This window comes from Nannospalax galili, unplaced genomic scaffold (genome assembly GCF_000622305.1).
Source record: "Nannospalax galili isolate Female #2095 unplaced genomic scaffold, S.galili_v1.0 scaffold31, whole genome shotgun sequence".
In the NCBI taxonomy this organism is placed as follows: domain Eukaryota; kingdom Metazoa; phylum Chordata; class Mammalia; order Rodentia; family Spalacidae; genus Nannospalax; species Nannospalax galili.
The window spans coordinates 6,352,099-6,373,283 of record NW_008332149.1 but is presented as its reverse complement, the minus strand read 5'-3'; the positions used below and the strand labels follow the sequence as shown (position 1 = coordinate 6,373,283).

The window sequence follows — 21,185 nt, the reverse complement described above, 5'->3', positions numbered from 1 at the left end:
AAAAAAATGAGAGACTGCTAAGGAGAAACAAGGTCAGTCTCCCACGGTGGGAGGATGGGGGCAGAGAAGGCCCCTGGCAAAGATCTGCGTCACTCGTCCAAAGGGCCCCAAAATGTCCGCCCCCTACTACCTGGGGAAAGAAGCTAGCTCCTAACCCATCTCTGAGGTGTAAAGTTTCTAGGTCTTATTCTGAACACTTAGAAGATGTTGTTACAAGAGCCCTGATTCCCTGTGCCCCATCTCCCGCCCATCTCCCCCATGAGGCGGTTCTGTTATTCAATCAGGGAATTGAGTAACAAACCCTTCAGAAGCCAAGTTCAGGTGAAGCTGCCTTAGATCAAATTCAGCATTTGAGTGTGTCAGTTTGGGGTGGGGCTCTAAGCTAGACATTGCCTGAGAATTTGAGTCTGTTGACCCAGAGCTGGCCACCCAGCTGGTGAGCCTACTTAATGCTAGGATCACTACATGAGGCAGCATTTACTGAGCACTGCCTGTGTGCCAGGCATGTGCAAAGTATGTCACCAGACAACTCCACGTCTAGGCCGTCTTAGTTCCAGGTGACACAGAGGTGTTCCACTCACCAGAAGATCCCTTCTGGCTAGGCTTGTAGCTCACCCTCAGCCTCATGGAGGGAAGCATCTGCTGAGTTGGAGCACAGAGGATCCTGATCATTTGAGAGGCCATCTAGACTAGCCCCTTCTGTGACAGATGGAGAAACTGAGGCCCGAGGAGAAAACAGGACCTGTTCAAGTTCACACAAGAATCTTGTTCTGAAGTCTTCAGGAGCAGTGTACATAAAGATTGATCCCGATCTTTTACTTTCACATCCCTGCTAGTTTCAGAGATCAATTCCAAGACTTGTATTTTTCCTTTCTTGATTCTCTGGGTGTGGTGGTACATGCCTATAAGCCCAGCACTCAGGAGGTAGAAGAAGGAAGTCCGAGGATCAGAAGTTCCAGGTCATCCTCTGAGTATGAGGCCAGCCTGAGGTATATGAGACCCTCTGTCCAAACCAAACCAAACCCTAATGTGCACTCTGCACCTGTCCTTATTGTTTGAAGCTCTTCCACACAGTATGTCATGAAGGTGACAATTCATCCCTTGCCTTCAGAGTGTTAGTAACTTGTAGGGTGCCCTGTAGGGACAACTGATCCCTCCTGATGTAAATCCTGGCTTCTTCAGCTGCTAGTTGGTGTCCTTGCTCAGATCAGTCAATCTCTGAGCTGCTTCGTTCACTGGTAAAATGAGGACAACGCTCTCACATTAAGATGTGTTGTATTTTAGGTCAGGGCTGGCCAGTGCAAACAGGAGCCATGCATGTAAGCTTAAACTTTCTAGTAGCCACATTATAAAGAAATAAAAGTGGCCAGGTGTAGTGAGGCACTCCTGTTATTCCAGTACACTGGAGGCAGAAGCAGGAGGATCACAGCACATTCAAGTCCAGCTTGGTCTATATAGCAAGTTCTAGAAAAGTCAGAGCTATATAGAGAGGTCTGTCCCTACATAAATGAATAAACACGTTTATTTATTAGCCTCAGTTGTCAATTTGACACACAGGAAAAGGGACCCTCAATTGGGGAATTTCCTCTGTTGAATTGACCTGTGGGCATGTCTGTGAGGCACTTTGATTGTTGAGTAATGTGAGAAGGCCCAGTCCACTGTGGATGGTCCTAGGTTGTACAAGAAAACAGGCTGAGCACAGGCCAGGGGAGCAAGCCAGTAAGCAGTGTTCCTCCATCAGTTTCTGCCTCTGCATTTTTACCCTGAGCTTCTGCCTTGGGTCCCTTCCATGATGAATTGTAAGCTGAAGGTGAAATGAACCCTTTCCTTCCCAAGTTGGTTTTGATCAGTTTTATCCCAGCAATAGAAAGTAAAAAGGACAAACACTTGAAGAGAACAAGTGATCAAAGCAGTTGATGTAAACCAATATTTACTTTTATAAGTTGTTTCATGTTGCCCAGTATCCTCAAACTATCATGGTGGTGTCTGGTGACTAGTCAGGCTTTCATGGGACTCTTAGTCTCCACTTCATGCCATGTCTTTATAATCTGGTGTGTGGTTTGCCCTACAGACCTCTGTTTGCATTGGCACAAGTGTGCCATAGCCACAGGTGTCTGTGATCCTGGCAGTTAATCTTGTTCTAGGCTGTTCTCAGTAGGTCCCAGACAGCCTTTGATAATTTTTCCTCCCTGGTTACCTTCCTCCAGTGTCTCCAATAGGACTTTCACATTCTTTGTAGATATTCACCTTATCCTCTGCCCTACTGCAGTGGCAGGAATTCCCCAAGCCCAGTGGACTGAGATGGGAAGAAGAGGCGATGGGAAGGCTGGAGGGACTACATTCTCCCTGAGGTGGGCCTGGCCCTGGTGACTGTGAGACGTGCACACTGTACCTGCCCTAGCTTAGAAACTTGCCTTGCTGTGTCCTAGGCAACCCTGTGGCCAGACAAATGTAGCCTTGTAAGGAGATAACTCCACAGTTGTGGCTATTGCTGCCATTTGAGAATTATTAGGCAAATACCTCAATTATACACCACTATGCTCCGGAAACACAGAGACTCAAGCCTGGCTTCACCTGTCCGAGGCTGGGACAAGGCATGGGAACTTGGGTTTTCCTGCTAGCAGCTCCTGGAGGGGAGACCAAGGTGAGGCCAGTGGAGCTAGAGCTGAGGGTGACCAATGAGCACAAGGGAGGGACTCAGTAAGCCTAGGCTTGTACAATGTGAGACACGCAGGCAGTATGACACAGCTCACAGGCTTGTGAGCTCTGTAGTGTGACTGAGGGCAGCACAATCTCTTCACACCCAGATTCCAGAAGGTCCTTCCTTGGTTCAGAGCTCTGCCCTCAGGCTGCGTGGGGGCATGCTCTGGCTCTGCCACGTACCATATGGATATGACCAGTGTCTCTCTTACCTTGCGTGTCTTCAACTAGGAACTGGGTCATGACTCTTTCCTAGGGTTTTCTGAGCATTGAATGAGGCAGTAACTGTGGGGCTCAGCATCATGCTGGGCCACCATGATTTTGCTTTACTAGGAAGAGCTGGTTCCCCAGCACTCTGTCTAGAACAGAGGCTCCTTGTTATTTCTCTCCATCAACCCATGTGCTGAAACCAGAGCATGGATGTAGATCTGTGCTGATGGAGAGAATTCTCTTGAGGTACATCGTTAAGAGTCAGGTTCAGGGTTGTCTGTAATAAACACCAACATGGAGACCCTATGTGACTGAGGCCTGTATTTAGAAGGTACTATAAGGAGCACCTGGGGAGGAGATCTGGGGACAGACCTTCATGCCAGTCACACTTTACCATGGTGTGTATTACTGATTTGTTTTTTGAGCATTCATTACTTTTTCATTTAAAAACCAAGTACTTAAGTGGCCCCCCTCCTCCCTCTGATGACAAATTGCCATTGCAGAAAATGTCTAAACTCTGAAGAAAGAACGGACTGCGACCCCATTGCTGGGCATTAGAGAACCCAGGGCTTCTACCTGGGAAAATGGTTTGCCCCTAAGTTCATTTCCCATGTACTCTCACTCAAGCACCTGCCAGCATAGGACTCAGGCAAGAGGAAGGGGCCACCAAAGGGCCCACATGTTAGGTGACACACAGATACCTAGTGAAGGAAATATTTTACACACACACACACACACGCACAAATAATGCCACACACACACACACGCACAAATAATGAAGCCCAAGGACTACACATGCACCGCTCAACAACTAAACCACCTCATATACACCAGGGATGGAAGAGTTCACCTCACTTTATCCATTTCTACTCTAATCCCCAAAGCACTTCACACTTACAAACGCACACCCCCAATTACCAAGCCTTTACGTGCTCACCATTGAAAGTACCTCACATCCCCATAGACCTATGCAATAATCAAAGCATTTCATATACCCATAGCACTAACCAAAAAGCTACACAAACGTGCATGTACACACACACACACACACACACACACACACACACACATAAAGCTCAAAGCAAAGGGTTTCACACATACATCCAATAATCAGAATACTTCAAACACCCACACCATAACCAAAGGGCCACACACACACACACACACACACACACACACACACACGTGTAAAGGGCTTCTCTTATATCCCCAATTATCAGCACTTCGTATGCTTGCACCAATAACCAATCATAACACCTCCCAACAACGAAAGCATTTCACAAACACATATGTGTACTCTCTCAAAGTTCCTCACACAGCCCCCACATCTAAACTATTTCACCCGTATACCCCAACCATCACAGCTCTCTGTGGGACACCCCTCACCCTTGTCCCCAAGCTCTTGGATTTGCTTGCTGCTGCTGCAGATACTTGAACACTGAGACATTAGCCTGTGACTTTCTTTTCAGATTAATGAGCAGGGAAAGATTGGAGGAGGGAGGGGGTGAGAATGGCGGGAGAGAGCAATTACACCCAAATCTTTTCTCTGTTGATTAGGGATTCCTTCTTCAGCCTGCTTTGGCTCCGGCTAAATCTTTTTCTAATGAGATGTGGCTTATCCAGATCAGGGCGCTGAGAAAAAAGTTGCAATTAACTTTAAGAAGAAAAGGAGTGAGAAAGAAGGAAGTGTGGAGGGGGGAGGCAGGACTGGGGTGGGGGCAGGGACAGGCTCAGTGGTCAGGGCCTGGTGTAGCCATCGCGGAGAAGGCTAGTGGGCAGGTGGAGGGGACCCTAGCTGGCCTCACTGGGAGGCTGCAATCTGCTTTTATGCATTCTAGAGCTTAGGAAGCGCCCCTTGAGGCCTCTGCCAGCCTAGGCCAGTTCTCTTGGATACTACTGGCTCAAGGAGACAGTGGGAGGTGGTCACCTCCTCTAGTCTAGGGCTTCCCCACTCCCCCACACCCCCTTTCAGCTGCTTCTCTCCCTATTGTCAGCTCAGCCTAGAGAAGACATTTTCTCAGGAGCTCTTGTCTCAGGAGCTGCTGGCAGTCAGCTGTCCACTGGCAGCCTGAAGTCACCATCCTGAAGTGGGCCTCAGATGCAAGAGCTGAGCCACAGCGTCTTCCTGGCCTGCCTCACTCTTCCCACCTGGGAGCGGAATCCAGAGCCCAGAAAAGGATGGAGAAGAGCTAGGATGGAAAGAGACATTCACACTGACATGGAGAACTGTCTTGAGCTCCCAGAACCACCATAGACTTACCTTGACCCTCCTCTGTATTGTTAGGTCAAGCCTGGTCAAGCTGCAGCTGTACACTAGCGGTTTCCTGACTCAGGGTCCCAGTGCTGTCACCTGTTAAGGACTATAAAAGGAAGGGTTGGTGGAATCCAGAGCCTCTGCCCCCTTGTAGCCCCTGGGCCAAGAAAGGCCCAGATGCCCTGTTACCAGGCCTCTACCCCACCCACCTTGCACTCTCTGTTTTGTTTATTCAGGGGATGCTTGAACTTTCCTACAAGGTTTTATCCAAGGGAAGCCTGGGTTTTGTAGTAGCCTGGGTGATGACTATCCAGCAAGGCCTGAGGGCATCTAGCATAACCCGGTACGTGTGGTGGGGTCTCAGATGAAGACTTGACATCGGTATGCCAGCCGAGCTGGAGACCCTGGGAGTGGGTCACCTAGAATTAAGCTAGGAAGGGGCAGGTGAAAGGGCAAGAGTGGGTGTAGTTTCCATGCTTTGTCGCCCACAGACACACACAGCCACATTTGTTAAGGGGTCTAGGCAGACTGTGCAAAGCCAGATTCTTTTATTCTGTTCACAGCATACTGTCTTTTCCATCCCGTGGGCCCCTCTGAGGGGATTAGAAGGGATTTCTGGTAGGTGATGGTGATTCCGAACAGAAGTAAAGATAGACTTCTCTGATTCTTGCCTCATTCATCTTAGTAGTTCGTTTGCTGCCTGAAGAAAAGAGACCTCTGCGCTACGGGAGGCCACCCCTGGACATACTACTCCCTCAAGGGGATACTTGTATGACCCCTCACCAGAGAAACCAGGAAGATGAGCCCAGATTGAGGGACAGATCAACCGAGCCCATCTTTCCTATGCATAAGTTCCACAGAAGTCAGCTTCAAGCCCCAGGAATCTCCCCAGGGCCTGCTACCTGGATCACAGGCCAACTCTTCTTTCTGCCCCCTCTCTCCACCATGTTAGCTGCTGGGGACAATCTGGGCTTTCTCCTGAGGAATCTCCCCAGGGCCTGCTACCTGGATCACAGGCCAACTCTTCTTTCTGGCCCTTCTCTCCACCATGTTAGCTGCTGGGGACAATCTGAGCTTTCTCCTTTCTCTCTCTGCTGCCAATCGAATAAGCATATGTGCTAGAAATCCTAGCTGCAGTGCTAAGTCAAAAATTCTTCTTAAATATATAGCAAGGTCAGATGAAGGAAAAAAAAAAAGAAAGAAAGAAAGAAAACAAAACACAAAACCCTGAAACCGAAATTGGACACAGAAGGGCAGATGTAGACTGAACAGGAAGTGCTGGCCCTAGGCTAAATGAAACAGCTGTCACCATTGTTCTGGACCGAGAACTGCCTTTGCAAACTCCATGCGAGCCAGGCTCAGAAAGCAGATGTTAATAATTACAGCACATGAAACGAAGGGCACAGGATTAGGCAAGTGACGAAAAAGAAATGGTACCAGTAGATTTATAACTGGCTCAGGCAGATCTGCTTGGGGTGGGGGTGGACCTGGCAGCCTGGCTGCAGAGGCCCCCACCCACTCCCTTCCTAGCATAGATTCTTAACTTCTCCCATCACCCTCAAATCAGGAGTTTGTTAGACTATTTAATGGTGGTGGACTGGGGAGATTGCTCCTAGTTGTCTTTCTAAGAATATCATGGTTATAGGGCCACAGCCAAATGCCTTTATTTATGGGATCCTAACAGATAAAATCCCCAATACTAGGGCTGGGGAGAAGGCTCAATGGGTAAAGTTCAGGCTGTGTAAGCATGAGGACCTGTGCTTGAATCCCCCAGCACCCACATAAAACTCAGGCATGGTGGCATGTATCTGTAACCCCAGTGCTGGAAAGTAGAAACAGGCAGATCCCAGGGGGTGGGCTAGCCAGTTTAGCCAAGATAGTGAGTTTTAGGTACTGTGAGAGCCAGTTGAAGCTGGGTGTGCTCGTACGTACCTTTAATCCTAGCACTCGGGAAGCAGGAGTAGATGGATCTCTGCTGGTTCAAGCTCAGCCTGGTTTATGTAGTAAGTTTCAGGCCAGTCAGGGCTACGTATTGAGCCCTTGTTTCTCGGTGGGGAAAAGGAAAAAGAAGTTAGGGGAAGGCATTTGACATTGACTTCTGGCCTTCACACACACACACACACACACACACACACACACGCACACATACACGCACATGCATATGCACATGTACACATATGCACAATCCCAATACTCAGCCCAAGTGCCAAAGGGGGCCTCTGGACAAATAGCTAGATGGGTGATTGATCAAAGGAGACTTTTAAAAAATCTTTATTTATGTGTATGAGTGTTTTGCTTGCATGAATTTAAGTGTACCATGTGTGTGCAGTGTCTTCAGAGGCCAGAAGAGGGCGTCAGATCCCAAGAACTGGATCTATAGAAGATTTAGCTACTATGTGGGTGCTGGGAACAAAATCTGGGTCCTCTGCACGAGCAATTGGTGCTATTAACTGCTGAGCCATCTCTAGCCCAACAGGGACTTTTGAGGATGTAAAGCCAGGCAGCCATCCTTAAAACTTTTACTAATGCATTCATCTTTAAAATTCAGGAGCTCAGATCCTTGCAGCTGAACCTGATTCACACTTTCAAGTTGGCCTGCCTTGGAGAGGGTTGGGGAGTCTGGGAGGATGTTGAGACCACTGTAGAAAGTCAGTCAGGCAAGTTTCTCAGACTAATTACATAAGTAGAAAAAGCAGTCTCCACACGTTGGCTGAATGTTCCCCCATGCTTTTACACGTGAGTGGGGGTTGTAAAAAGCAAAACAAAACAACGTACTCATATCTGAAAAAAAAAAAAATCCTCTCATCCTACCACCCGCCAGAATGGACGCCTCTCCGAAAGAGTAGAAAGACGGTAAAAGCATGTGTTTGGCATCTTTCTGCCCGATATGGAAACCATATGCTGAAATACACTAGCAAACATACTTAATATAACACTCTCTTTTATTAAATGTGGTTTTATAAACGCTCTCCCCAGCCAGGGCACCTTTGCCGTGCTGGAGGCTGGAACTTAGCAAAATCCTCTTCCCGCTGTTACATCTATTGATATACATTTTTTGAAAATGAGTCTTGGACCCTCGGAAAATAGGCTGCTTCTGATTATTATTGCAAGAGGGAAGGGGCATAGGAGGGCATCTTTTTTCCTCTGATAAATTAAAAGAACTGTAACGGGTGCTTTCTGTAACCTGTAAAAGGGCAGAGCCATCTGTGATTCATTTAGCAGCTCCTTACAGAAGATTTATTTGATTAATTCGGGCAGAATAGAGAGAATATGGATTTTCCCCTTCTCAGAAAGGCACATACACCCTCACACAAGCACACATGCACCACCCATGGGCAGTTATCTCAGGAATGAAAAATGACTAATCGTGTTATTGGAACTGGTGCACGTGGGGCCTCCGCGGTGAGATAGCAAAGATAGCAAGCTGCCGCCCCACTGAGGGGAGGACCGTTTCAGAACAGCTCACAGGCACAGGGCCAGCAACACCAAAAACGGAGACTGGGAATAACACCAGGATGCTGGGTTGCTTTGATGAGGCAGGGTCGCTCAGTACCAGGCACTGTACCAAACTCTTTGGGTGATTTTCTCATTGCAGGGTCTCATAGACCCTTGGAGGAGGAATCGTTACTGTCACTTTACAGATGGGGCCACTACCCATTTCCTGCTTCAAAGTCTCTTTACTGCTGTCAATTTTACTACCACTGACCTACATTCCAGGCCCCTCTTCTCACTTCTTTTGGTGTCTATGTGTATGTGTGTATGGGCAGGTATATGTGTATATTCATATATGTGCAGGTGTGTGTATATGTGTGTGTGCAAGTAGAGGCCAGACATCAACCTTAGGTGTCCTTCCTCAAGTGACATCCACCTTGATTCAAAAAGCAAGCTGGAGGGTCTAGAGAGGTGACTCAGTGGTTAAGCACCAGCTGCTCTTCCAGAAGACCGGGTAGCTACATGGCAGCTAACAACCATCTGTAACTCCAGTTCCAAGGCCTCTGTGGGCATTGCATGACACTGATGCACTTACTACATGCAAGCAAAACACTTATACACATAAAAATATAAAAATAAGTCAGCTACTTTAAAAAGAATCAAGAAGGAACTTGCCAATTGAGTAGGTTGGCTGGCCAGTGAGCCCCAGGGCTCTCCCTGTATCAGTCTCCCCAACACTGGGATTATAAATGCATGCCAACATGCTGGGATTTTTTTTGTTTTTTTGGTCTTTTTTTGGGACAGGGTCTCCCTGTAGCCCCAGCTGTCCTGGAACTGGCTATGTAGACCAGGCTGGCCTTGAATTCACAGAGATCCGCCTGCCTCTGCCTCCCGAGTGCTGGGATTAAAGGCGTGCGCCACCACGCCCAGCTATGCTGGGCTTTTTAACATGAGTTTTAAGAGACCCATCTTAGGTCCACACACTTATACAGCAAGCACTTTACTGCCTGAGCTATCTCCACAACTTTCACTAAAAATAAATGTAGACTTTCCTTTCTCAGTCTTTCAGGATCAAGCTATCTGGATAAAGGTTGTATTTTGTATTTGTGGCATGGTGAGTAATCAGTGACATGGCTTATCCATGTCAGATGCTTCATGATCTGTGGGATTCGGTTTTGTGCTAGAGAAACTCTTTCGGGCTACTTTCTGATCTCTAGGAGAGCTAACCTCTATTCCTTGAGTGTCTCTAACTTATATGGTAAAACCTCAAAGTAATTATCTGTAGACCACTGTCACTTTCTGGTAGATGGGACCAACCCTGAAATAGGTCCTCAGAGAAGACAAAACAGCAAAGCCAAATAGAAGATCTGAACTCAAGAGGACTCTGGATAGCATTGTCAAGAGTCACAATATGTGGGAAGTCAAGCTGTCCTGCCCTCTTTCTTTGCTCAGAGCAGACATTGCTAATTGATTCCAGCTCACTTCCTCCTTACTCTCGAAATCTTCACAGCCCTCCATACAGCTTCTACCAATGGATCATAGTCAGCACATGACTTGAAAGCAGCTCACAGTGCCTTCCAACTGAGTATTTCATTTTGGAGAGGGATAAACAGGAGCCCAGAGGGGAGAAACCAGCTACAAACGAGCTAGGAAGCCAGCCTTGGCTCCGGTTTTCCCACCCGTACCTTTCATATTCACATTGGCCAGGCTGGTCGAAGCCAAGAAAGGAGGGTCATGAGCCTCTGGATTCCACTCTTTGCTTCTTTCTGCAGCTGAATGTCTGAAGCTACTTGCACACAGGCTAAAAGGTGCCTCCTGAGAGACTGCAGAAGATCAAGCGAGGCTCGAGTGCAGTGGCCTGAACCTGCAATAAGTTATAAGCCAAAATCTAAGATTCTAGGAAGAAGTGGAAGATTTCTTTCTGAAAACTTAGATGAGGAGTAGATACTCCCACTCCCCCTTGTAGGACCACAGGAAATGCCTAGATCAAAGGCAACCAGTTCTCCACAGGCTTGAGGTATGACAGTCTGTTTCCCGTTGGCCTCAGACTTTTCTGCTAGGTGGTGCTTCCTTGGGGAAAGAATAACAGGACTTTGGGAAAGGAAGACGGTGTCTCCATTCCCCCCAGAGCCCCTTCCTGCTGGTTCTATAGGAACAGCCTCTCAGCCTGAGGTGATTCTATGGGTCTGGGGGAAGGGCTCATTCTCCAGCTCTACTAAATGTTTGATTAGGAGAAAACATTTCCATGGAAAACTGTGAGCCAGGACTCTGGTCCCAAGAACCAAGGGTGGGTCTGAAAGATGGTATTATTTTGAAAGGAGGTCATGGTGGCTTAGTGCTAAGAGGGTTTTCAACCTCTGCTTAGCAAGGCTATCTGCTGAGTCTAGGAGTTCAGCACTTGTCTCTCAGCTCCTGGATTGCCTCGGTTGCCACTGGTTGTTTTTCTGCTGTTTCTTATGTATGGGTGCACACACATGTGCATGTGTGTGCAGGTGCATGTGCATGCACTTGGAGGCCAGAGGACAATCTCTGGTGGTGTTCCTCAGGTACCATCCCACTTTTTTCACTGAGCTCTTTCCCTGGTTCCTATTTCCACTATTTCTGAAGAGACTTGAAGACACTTGCTCCAGTCCTGTTTATGCTCCAAATTTCCACTTTCTATCAAGAAAAGCTTACTGAAGTAATCCCACTGTAGCCCAGCACAGTCTCTTGAAAAGAGCAGAAATATGGAATCATTTGGAACCTAAGGAATGATAACGTTATAATGCTCAAATAATATCCCTTAACAGGCGTTGTAAACCACATGTCATTTGTTGAATAAAGACATTAACCTGTATTTCAGGAGAGTGGTTTTCTGGAATGTTCCTGATGTAGTATATCCATGCAATGAAATATTCTTCGCCCAATGAAGTATAGGCACATCCTACAATGTACGTGAACATGGATGACATTGAATGAAAGAAGACAGATGTGAAAGCCACATTGTATATGCTTTTGTTTATATGAAGCTTGTAGACTGTGTAACTCCACAGAGATAAAAAAAAAAGTAGATTCATGGTTGGTTAGGGCTAGTGATGGGAGGGGAGGAGAGGGAAAGGATAGCTCTAGAGTACTGGCTTTCTTTTTAAGGTGATGGGAATGTTCAAAAGTTAGCTGTGGTGATGGTTTCATGTGTCTGTTACATGCTCAAATACCACTGACTCACATGCTGAATGATTATTTTCATCTCTATAACAAAATACCTGACAAAAGCAACTTAAGGAAGGGAGGGTTTATTTTGGCTCATGGTTTTAGGGAATACAGTCTGTCATGTCCTGCAGTTCATAGTGGGGGAGCACGAGGCAGCTGTGTCCACAGTCAGAAAGCAGAGAGAGATGAATGCTGGCTTTCTCTCTTTCCCTTTTAGAACATACTTATTTTTATTTTATGTGTATGAGTGTTTTGCCTGCATGTATGTAACCGCACCCATGTCACACAATGCCTGTGGAGGTCAAAAGGGTGTTGAATCCCCTGGTACTGGAGGTACAGATGGTCATTACCCACCATGTGATGGGTGCTGGGAATTGAACCAGGGTCCTCTTCAAGAGCAGTCAGTGCTCTTAACTGCTGAGCCATCTCTCCAGCTCCTCTTTTTCCCTTTTCATTCAGTCTAGGACCCCAGTTCATGGAATGGTACGAATCACATTCAGAGCAAATTTTCTCTCTTCAGTTAAACCTCTGTGGTACACCCTCACAGACATGTCCAGGGGGGTGTCTCCGAGGTTAGCCCAAACTTAGTAAAGTTGATAGTGAAAATTATCACACACACATACACACACACATACACACTTTAAATGGAGAAACCGTACTTTATGTGGCTATGTCATTGAAGCTGTTTTAAGAAGAAAGTAGCTCCTTATTTTTTACTGAATGTGGCTACAGTAACGGGTTGGTGACACCTTTGAAAACTGAGGGCTTATATCACTCGAGGCATTCAGATGAGGGAAAAAAATCCACAAAATTTACCCTTGGACCAAACTTGGCCTCAGATTTCCCACTTATTAGAAGAGAAAGAAGTTCCTCCCTCAAAGGGCTATGGGAAGGGAAAACAAGATAAAATAGGCTCAGAACTCAGCACAGAGCCTGGCTTGTCACAGGCACCCAGGAGGTGGTAGTGGACATTGTCATTATTCTGCTTGAAGTCCGGGGTGGAATGGTTCAGGGGACAATCTGGTTAGAAAGGGAGAGAGTCACTGGGGGTCACAAATGAAGCTGTAACATTTGCAAATCACCTCTGTTGCATCAGCTTAGGTCCTGTGCCACAGTGAAAAGATATTTGCAGTTTCTAAAGATGCTTTTATTCACACTTTTCATAAGGCTGTGAACATATTTACATCAAATAATAACATTATTATTTTGAACAATTTGACATGTCTTGGATGTGGGTAGTGGAGGCAGATTTATGGAGGAGTTAAAATCTCCTCTTTCCCTGTAAACCATACAGGTGCTTTTAAAACTGGAATTACCATGTGTAGAGGACACTAGGCAGAGTCAAGGGCTGACCCTGGACTTTGGTGTTTTCATTCGTAAAATGAGAGGGTGGTATGGTGGTGGGAGGTATCTCAGATCAGCCTTCAAGCAAAGGACTTCAGTCTGTGGCGATGGCCCAGATCGTCTCACTGGGTTGCTTCCCCACACTTGACTTGTCCCTTCTGTTCCATAGATGGCGGATTCTAGAATCACATCAGGAAGCTCACAGAACACTGACTGGAAGAGAAGCATGCCCTTTATCTCCATCTGATTCTTGATCCTCCACATGGATTTGGGGTCACCAGCATCCCTCTTACCCAAATTCACTTGTACCTCTGGATGTGTCCTGGCTTGGAAACATAGACTATGGAGATGTGATCAAATTAAGATGAGATCATTGGGAGAGGGAATTTGGAAACAAAAATACACATAGAAACACAGGGAGGAAAATTCTATGTGATAATGGGAGCAAAGGTTGGACCCATGACGCTATAAGCCAAGGACCCCCAAGGCTTGCCATCCAGCAGCTGCGAGGCATTAGGAGAGAGGCATGCAGCAGGGCCTCCAGAAGAACCAGCCATGATCTTGGCACTCTAGCAAAGGAAATACCAGCCTGGGGGTCCCAGGGCCTTAGGGTTAACTGAGATTGTTGTATGGATTCCTATACATTTCTGCAATCTCTAGGAGCCAAATGGTGATGGATGTGGACCCTTCCACTAAGGCCACCTGGACCGCCCAATACGTCACAGTTCTTTGTGCTGACCTGAAATGATATCAGCTGGACACGGTGATTCTCATTCTCTGGTGGCTGGAGCTGCCAAGATGATACCCTGGGAGCTAGACTTGGCTTTTTCTAATAAGAAAGCAGAGCATACTAAGTGTGCTTGCTCAACAGAAAAACAGCTCTTGAAATGCAGAAATGTTTGTGGGGAGAGAGGTGCTAAATAATTGAATGTAATCTATGGGAGAGGAAAGGCCATTATTTCCAAAATACCTTTTGGTAGAATCTCTGCAATGATGTGAGCTTGATGCTGGGGGCAGCAACATGCTGGACAGAGGAAGTCTGTCCTCACTGCTGGAGACAGACAGTGCACAGGGATGCAAAATGGGGTCTTCTCAAGCTCTTAATAATAATAGCTAGCAACTGGAAACAGTGCAGGTGCCCTGCATTAGGGAATTCTGATTTATGCCCAGACAGGACAGGTTAGAACCCCGTGGGAACATTAAGACCAGTCTTAACATTAAGTCAGTCTTTCTTTAGCTGGGGAAACTGAGGCAATGTGGCCTGCCCTGCATCTCTCAGGAAACCAGTGGTGCTTTGTTGGATCTTGGGCCTGAGCTCCCTAGACAGGGCTCTCGCCAGGCTGTGTATCTGCCTCTCAGGACGCGTCTCTGCTAAGTGCTTTTATGGGCCTAGGTACATAAAGTATCTCTACTGAGCAGGTCTAAAGACTTCCAGAAGTCTTACATTGTGAACGTCGCTATGCTCAGATTCTCTAAGAGTGTGACAGATGACACATGCAGGATCCATGTACCCACAGAGGATTTCAAAAGCAGCAATCCAAGTGTGGTTGTGGACTGAGCCCCAAGAAAGGCAGCAGCCTGGGTGACGGAAGGAGATTATTCACAGAACACTTCTCAATCGTTATTTCTTCATCCCCCGTCCTGAGCATGGGACTGCAGAATGGGGAGATCCTGGCAGGCCTAGGGACCCAGGATACTGCCCTGCACCTTGGGCTGGAGTGACCCAGACCTCCAAAGAGACCCACTCATGGACATATGATATGGAAGCAGTTTTCGGAGACCCTGCCCACTTCTGCTGCTTGTTGCTCTTCCCTCTCCACCCCCTGCCGCCTTTGATCTTCATCCCACTTGGCTTGGCACTGGCTTGGAGGTCTCCTGCTGCGTTGCCCCAGGGATAGGTCCGGAGCTCACAAGGTTTCACTCCCTCACTTTATCACAGCCCAGATCTGACCTCCTGCTTGCTTCGCTGTGGCCCTCTGAAACTGGGGAGGGAAGGGCAAAGGAGAAAGGTAACTTTGGGCATAACCAGAGACGATTTTGCAGGCCAGGGACAGGGCAGGCAGATGCTCTTTGATAGGCATAGGGACCCCCACCCCTGGATCCAGTGATTGTAGGTAGGGGTCAGGAAGTCAGGCTCTGGGTGGGAAAGTCCGGCCACTTTCCAGTTCAGACTGCTTCCTCCCAGGGAGAGCACCGCAAGCTCATGAGCTCCTCTGTGCCTCAGTTTGCTCAGCTTTAAGATGGAGCTGGTAAGAACAGCCACATCATCTGATTGTTATGAGGGCTCAGTGACATCACATGGGTCACTCCTTAAATCTGCCGTAGGTTGCGGCTGCTCTGGAAGCTGCTTTGGCGGAACTTCAGCAGCTCTCAGGATGTGTAGCTGCTGTGGGTCTTGGAACATCTTTCCTGCCTTCTGCACAGTAGGCCTCTACCTCCTCTTTTACATTCTTTTCTTTCCTCCATGGACCCATGACCCAGTTTGATGCTGATGACCTCAGGGGGTCTACCGTAGCTATTCCTTCAGTTTCCTGTCCACCCTGCCCCCAGCCTCTTTCTGCTTCATGTCTTGCATGGAGTTGCTCTGTGGATCTTGTAGCCCTGCTTCAAGTCCTCCTTGGAGCTCAGGGACTAAAGAAGAAATAGCTCCGTTCTTCAGCTTGATTTAAGACCCTCTGCGATCTAGCCTTTGTCTGAAATGCTCAGCCTTTTGTGGGCTTGGGAAGTCTGAGTCCAAGTTTAAATGTAGGTCCCACTGAGGCTGAGCTGTGGCATCTCGGTTTTCTTAGTTATAAAACAGAAGGGACTATACTCGCCTTGTGGTTTAACAAGGATGTGGGCGGGGTATGTGCTGTTGTAACCTGGACAGCAGCTCACTGTTTTTACTTTTGAGTTTTCAGTTTTTTTGAGACAGGGTGTTCCTGTAGCTGCAGTTGGCTTGGAACTCACTGTGTACACCCAGCTGGCCTTGATTTCACAGAAATCCGCCAGCCTCTGCCTTCTGAGTACAGGGATCAAAGGTGGGAGCCACCACTCCCAGGTAGTTTCCTTCCCTTCCCTTCTGGAGGCCTTGGCTCACATCACACTCCTGTTCTCAGATGTACCTTCCTAGGTCTGCTCTCAAACTCACCTTTCACTGGAGCTCCCAGAGGGCAGGACCATACTAGGCCAGCTCTGCATTTCCCACACCACCCCAAACCCACTGATAGGTGCGGAGGTGCTCTTGCCCAAAGGATTGGAGAGTGTGGATGAATGAATGACTTGGGGGCAGTGTAGTATAAAGGGATGGATGAGATGGGTGGTCTTCTCTGGGTCTTGTTTGAAGACCGTAGATGACAGGTATCTAATGGGTGGGGTCTCTCTCTCTCTCTCTCTCTCTCTCTCTCCCCCTCTCCCTCTCTCCCTCTCATTTCCTTGATTTTTGTATGTGACCAGGTCTTATGTAGCTCAAACTGGCTTTAAATTCAAACTTGTTGTGTAGCTAAGGATGACTGAAACTCCTGCCTCCATATCCTGAGTACTGGAATTGCAGGCATACACCACCACACCCAGTTTATACAGTGCCGAGGATTGAACCCAGGGCTTTGTATATGCTAGGTGAACACTCTACCAATTGAACTACATTCCCCGCCCCTGGGCAGCCATTTTCAATGTATGGTCCAAGTTTTACAAACAGGATAGATCCAAATTCTATAGAGAAGAGGAGTTTTTTAGGGGCAGAAATTCAGGGGCAGTTAGGGAAGGGCCTTGTCTGAATCTTGTCATGTGCAGACCAACCAACCATATGTTTTTTAAAATGTGTGTTCAGTGCACTCCTTCTTTGGGGGTGCACGGGAGGTTGGCATACTCCCCACAACTAGCCCAGGGAGTGGGGACTTCCTTGTGACAGGGCACTCCTGCTGGGAAGTCTCAGAAAGTATCTTCCCAGAATGGGGTGGAGAGGTTGGGGTTGCACAGGGAGGGGTGGGATGTGACTCTGACACAGATCAGGTTCCACACTCAGGTGTACTGATGGGCTATCAGGAATTAATGCACAAGAAGGAACAGAAGGACCTCGGGGACAGTTGTGACTCATCTGTTCTATCCCTAGATTGGGTAAGGTTTGTTTCCCCAGAAGTTTTGGGGATATCTGCATCCTGGCATCAGCCCGTCTTCACTGCCCCCATCTTCCATTCCCAGGCCATGAATTCCTCAGCCCCCTCTGAATCTACAATATTTTAATGCTTGATGTCTATCTCCGTATGGAGTCTTGTTTTTATCATGAGGCCACTGGAAAGTTCTCTTTTTAAAAAATATCTCTTTGAAACAGATGTCTGCCAAAGCTCCCAGCCCAGATCAAGGGCAGGTTCAAGGCTTTGAGATGGGTCTGAATGTCCTTTTAACATCGCTCCAGCTAATACCCAAATATACCTCCCATCATTACCCTGTTCTATAAGTTGCTCTGAACCATATGTTCGGGAACTAATTAAGCATACAATTCAAGCCCTGGGATCAGGTGGCACTCTGTTGAAATTTCTTAACCTTTCATGATTATCTTAATTTAGAGAAAATTCAAAACACATTCAGAAGTCTTAGAAATGAAGTTAGTAGGAATTTACTGGCTGGCTTCTTTTCTTGATGTCAGGGTCCTTTCTTTACAAGCTGAGCCCAGGTCCCCTGGGAAGTCCTCCGGACTCGCTCACAGCTTCCAGAGATGTGGAGACAGTTGCTGGCCTGGCGGGCTGAGCAGAGACCAAGCCTGACTTCACTTTCCTTGCCCAGTGGCTTTTCCCAGCTTTCACCCAACCATGCCTAGCTCCTCCCTAGCTCGGTGCCCCTCCTGCCCCCCCCGCCCCCCGCCATGCATGCACCAGGGGGAGCACGGAGAGAATAGATTCCGCACTTCGAATGTTTACTTCTTTTTTAAACAGAATAAAGCATGAAATGAGGGGGTAGGAAATGTTCCTGTAGCTGTTGTTTTGGGGAGTCATGGCTGGAGTGTGCAGAGCTGACTCCCCACTGACTGCAGGGGAAGACAGATAAGAGACCCTTTGTCTTTCTGGATTTTAGATATTCTGGAGCAAGGGATGGTGATCTGGAGATCTGTCTTTTGCTTCTTCAGGTAAAGGGGATGCTTGATTTGCAAGGCGTGACTACAGGGGCATCAGATCAGCTTACCACAAGGCATTTGAGCTTACTGGACCTATCTTCCTGGAGGATCTACCAGAAGTCAGGTCTGTTCTGGGTGGCCTATGCTTTAAATTGCCTCTGACCCAGGGACACTGATAGAGCAGAAAGACTGGGCTGGATCTCAAAATCACTCCCTTTTGATATTCTTGGGACAATTAAACTTAATTTAGAATTATTAGTTGTTATTTTAGAATAGGATTTCCAGAGAAACTACAGAATGCCTGGTCAGAATTAAATTTTAGACAAACAGTGCATATATATTTAAAAATATTTTTTTAATTTTATGTGTATGAGTGTATTTCCTACATGTAAGTGCACCCATGTCATGCAATGCCTGTGGAGGTCAGAAGGGGGCGTTGGACCCCTGGAGTTAGAGACGGTTGTTAGCCACCATGTGGGTCCTGGGAATTGAACCTGGGTCCTTTGCAAGAACAGTCAGTGCTCTTAACCCCTGAGTTATCTCTCCAGTCCCCCATAAATATTTTTATAACTCTAAGTAGACTTCAAATGTTACACAGGACACAATTATACTAAATAATTGTTGCCTGTTTTAGCTAAAAATGCCAAATTAACTGGGCATTCCCTATTTTTACTTGGTAAATATTGCAGATGAACTTCAAAAAAAGGGTATAATCTAATGGAGGTACTAATTTTGAAGGTTACCATCAAAGAACAACCTTGGACTGGACCTTTAGCTAATGTTCTTCTTAGAGCTCAACACAATCCCATGAGGTAGAGCTTGTGAGCAAACTGAAGAGATGAAGTGAACTCAGAGACATCAAGTGGCTCCCCCAAGGTTGCACAGCTGCACCCATAGCCCAGCTTTGCTGGACTTCAAAGCCTAGGCCCCTTCGATGCTACCCCAGTGCCAAGCTGATGCTTATCTCCCTGAGTTCTCATTTTCCTAGCTGGCCCTGGCTCCTCTCAACTTCTTCCTCATTTTTTCCACAAATGTTCAAGGAGAGATTCACTCCCGTCAGATCAATGTCACTACCATAATGCAAACCACCACCCCAACCCACGAAAGACGAGGTCTGTGGAACCTAATGAGAATGGTTCCGATTATGTAGAAAGCAACCTCATGGTTATTCTAATGTTACAAGTAAATGTGAAACATTTAGAAATACTTGGCCTGGCCTTTTTTTTTTCAAGTACAGATGTCTGACTCTCCGCCAGTTTGTTATTAAAAATGCTATGGTGGTTGGGTACAAAGATTGCTGTAAAAATAAAAGCTGATGCACGCCCAACACTTGTTTTGACTCTGCAGAGAGGCTGGTAATGAATGGCAAGGTCAGAGCAGATGGTGACCAATGATGGCTTTCATTGAGAACCCCAATATTCATAGCTGTCACTGCCCCGGTGACCCCATAGTGGCTTCCCATCGCCCCTCAAACCCCAAATTGGCCCCTGCCACCTCCAGCCCCAGCTGTTGCCGCCCTTCCCTTTGCTCACCCGCATCTTCTGACTTACCGCAGTTTGTGCTTGCCAGACCCTGGCTTAGGGGGCTTGTCCCTTCTCTTCATGGTAGCTGGCACCTCTTCTTCCTCCTCCAGCTCCTCTCCTGACTCGAGTCACAGCTGTGGCACCGCTCGGCTCATTTTCTTTATTTCCCATAACTCTCTGATATCCTCTTTACTCGGTGGCTTTCCCACCAGAAAGAAAACCGTGTGAAGGTAGAGTCCCACCATTCTGTTCACCTGCGCTGTCTCCCAACACCTGGGCAATGGTACATTATGTATTAGTTGCTCAGTAAACATTTACTGAACAATTGAATCGATCAGAGCGTCTGCAGTGTTTTGTCCCCTCTGAGGCCATAGCCAGAGGGGACATCAACTTCTATAAATTGCAACCCATTCAGGGAGAACCCACACACATGGAGAATCTTAAAGTTCTATGAGCTGTGGTTTTTGGAGTCCAGCAGGAAATTTCTCTAGTGTAGGTGGACAAACATAAAACAGAAGACTCAGGATTCATACACATCAACAAGACATCATCACCCTAATAATCCTCGTGTTGCAGGGAGACATGTTGACGGAGCTGGAACAGTCTGGTGGACATGGTAGGAGGCACTGCTGAGTGGGTTTGCTCCTTAGTGTGGCCTTTGAGGTGCTACCCACACCTGCGTTGTTCTCCCTTCCTGGTTCCCACTCATGCCCCATTCTGAAGCTGCCTGTTGTTACTTCTGAATAGTTTGCTGCACACCCCTTCCTTCTGTGCTGTCCCTTGCCAGCCCGTCCAGCGGCGTAGACATCCCCTGCTCCCGGCCTGGGCATCTTCACACCCTAGACATCCCTGGGCCTGATGCAGAGGTTACATTGTGTCACTTCTGGTCCTATTTGACCACTTCTCTCTCGGAACTCCCTAATCCCAGGGAGTTACTTCTTTATCCTCATCTCTTTCCACACCAGCTTGAGTTTGAGCTGCTTTTAAGGGCAGGCACTGTGCCTCAGTTCTGTGCCCTCCTTTTGATGATATTTTTCAGTATCACACAGCCTCAAGTCTTAGCTCTGAGTTTAACAGTGTAGGGTCAGGTGCGATGACCGACCATAGCTTTACCTCCTCAGCCAGATACAAGAAGAAACAACATGGCTACCAGAGTAGGTATTCTATCTTTGTTACGTATGTACGTGTTTGTGTGCCTGCATGTGTGTGCATGCATGTATATGTGGATGTGTGTGGAGGCCAACCTCAAATATCACTCCCAGAACTACCCATCATGATTTTTTCTGTCTTTTTGAGACAGGGTCTCCCTGTAGCCCCTACTGGCCCAGAACTCACTATGTAGGCCAGGGAAGCCTCAATCTTACAAAGATCTGCCTGTCACTGCCTCCTGAGTGCTGGTATTAAAAGCATGTGACCAGGAAATCTTTTTTTTTTAATTTACATT

General features: G+C 47.3%; 1 long non-coding RNA gene across 4 annotated transcripts in view; it reads right to left on the bottom strand.

The window, feature by feature from the left end:
• LOC103729296 overlaps positions 1–21,185 on the bottom strand; it is a 78,806-nt gene that overhangs the window by 33,651 nt on the left and 23,970 nt on the right. For 3 of the 4 annotated variants that reach the window (XR_001872314.2, XR_607060.3, XR_001872313.2), the window contains exons 2-5: positions 19,769–20,014; positions 10,282–10,460; positions 7,097–7,210; positions 5,171–5,270 (exon numbers count right to left, since the gene is read on the bottom strand). This is a non-coding gene — a long non-coding RNA (uncharacterized LOC103729296). The remainder of the gene's footprint in view (positions 1–5,170; positions 5,271–7,096; positions 7,211–10,281; positions 10,461–19,768; positions 20,015–21,185) is intronic. The other variant, XR_003848596.1, reaches the window with a different exon arrangement.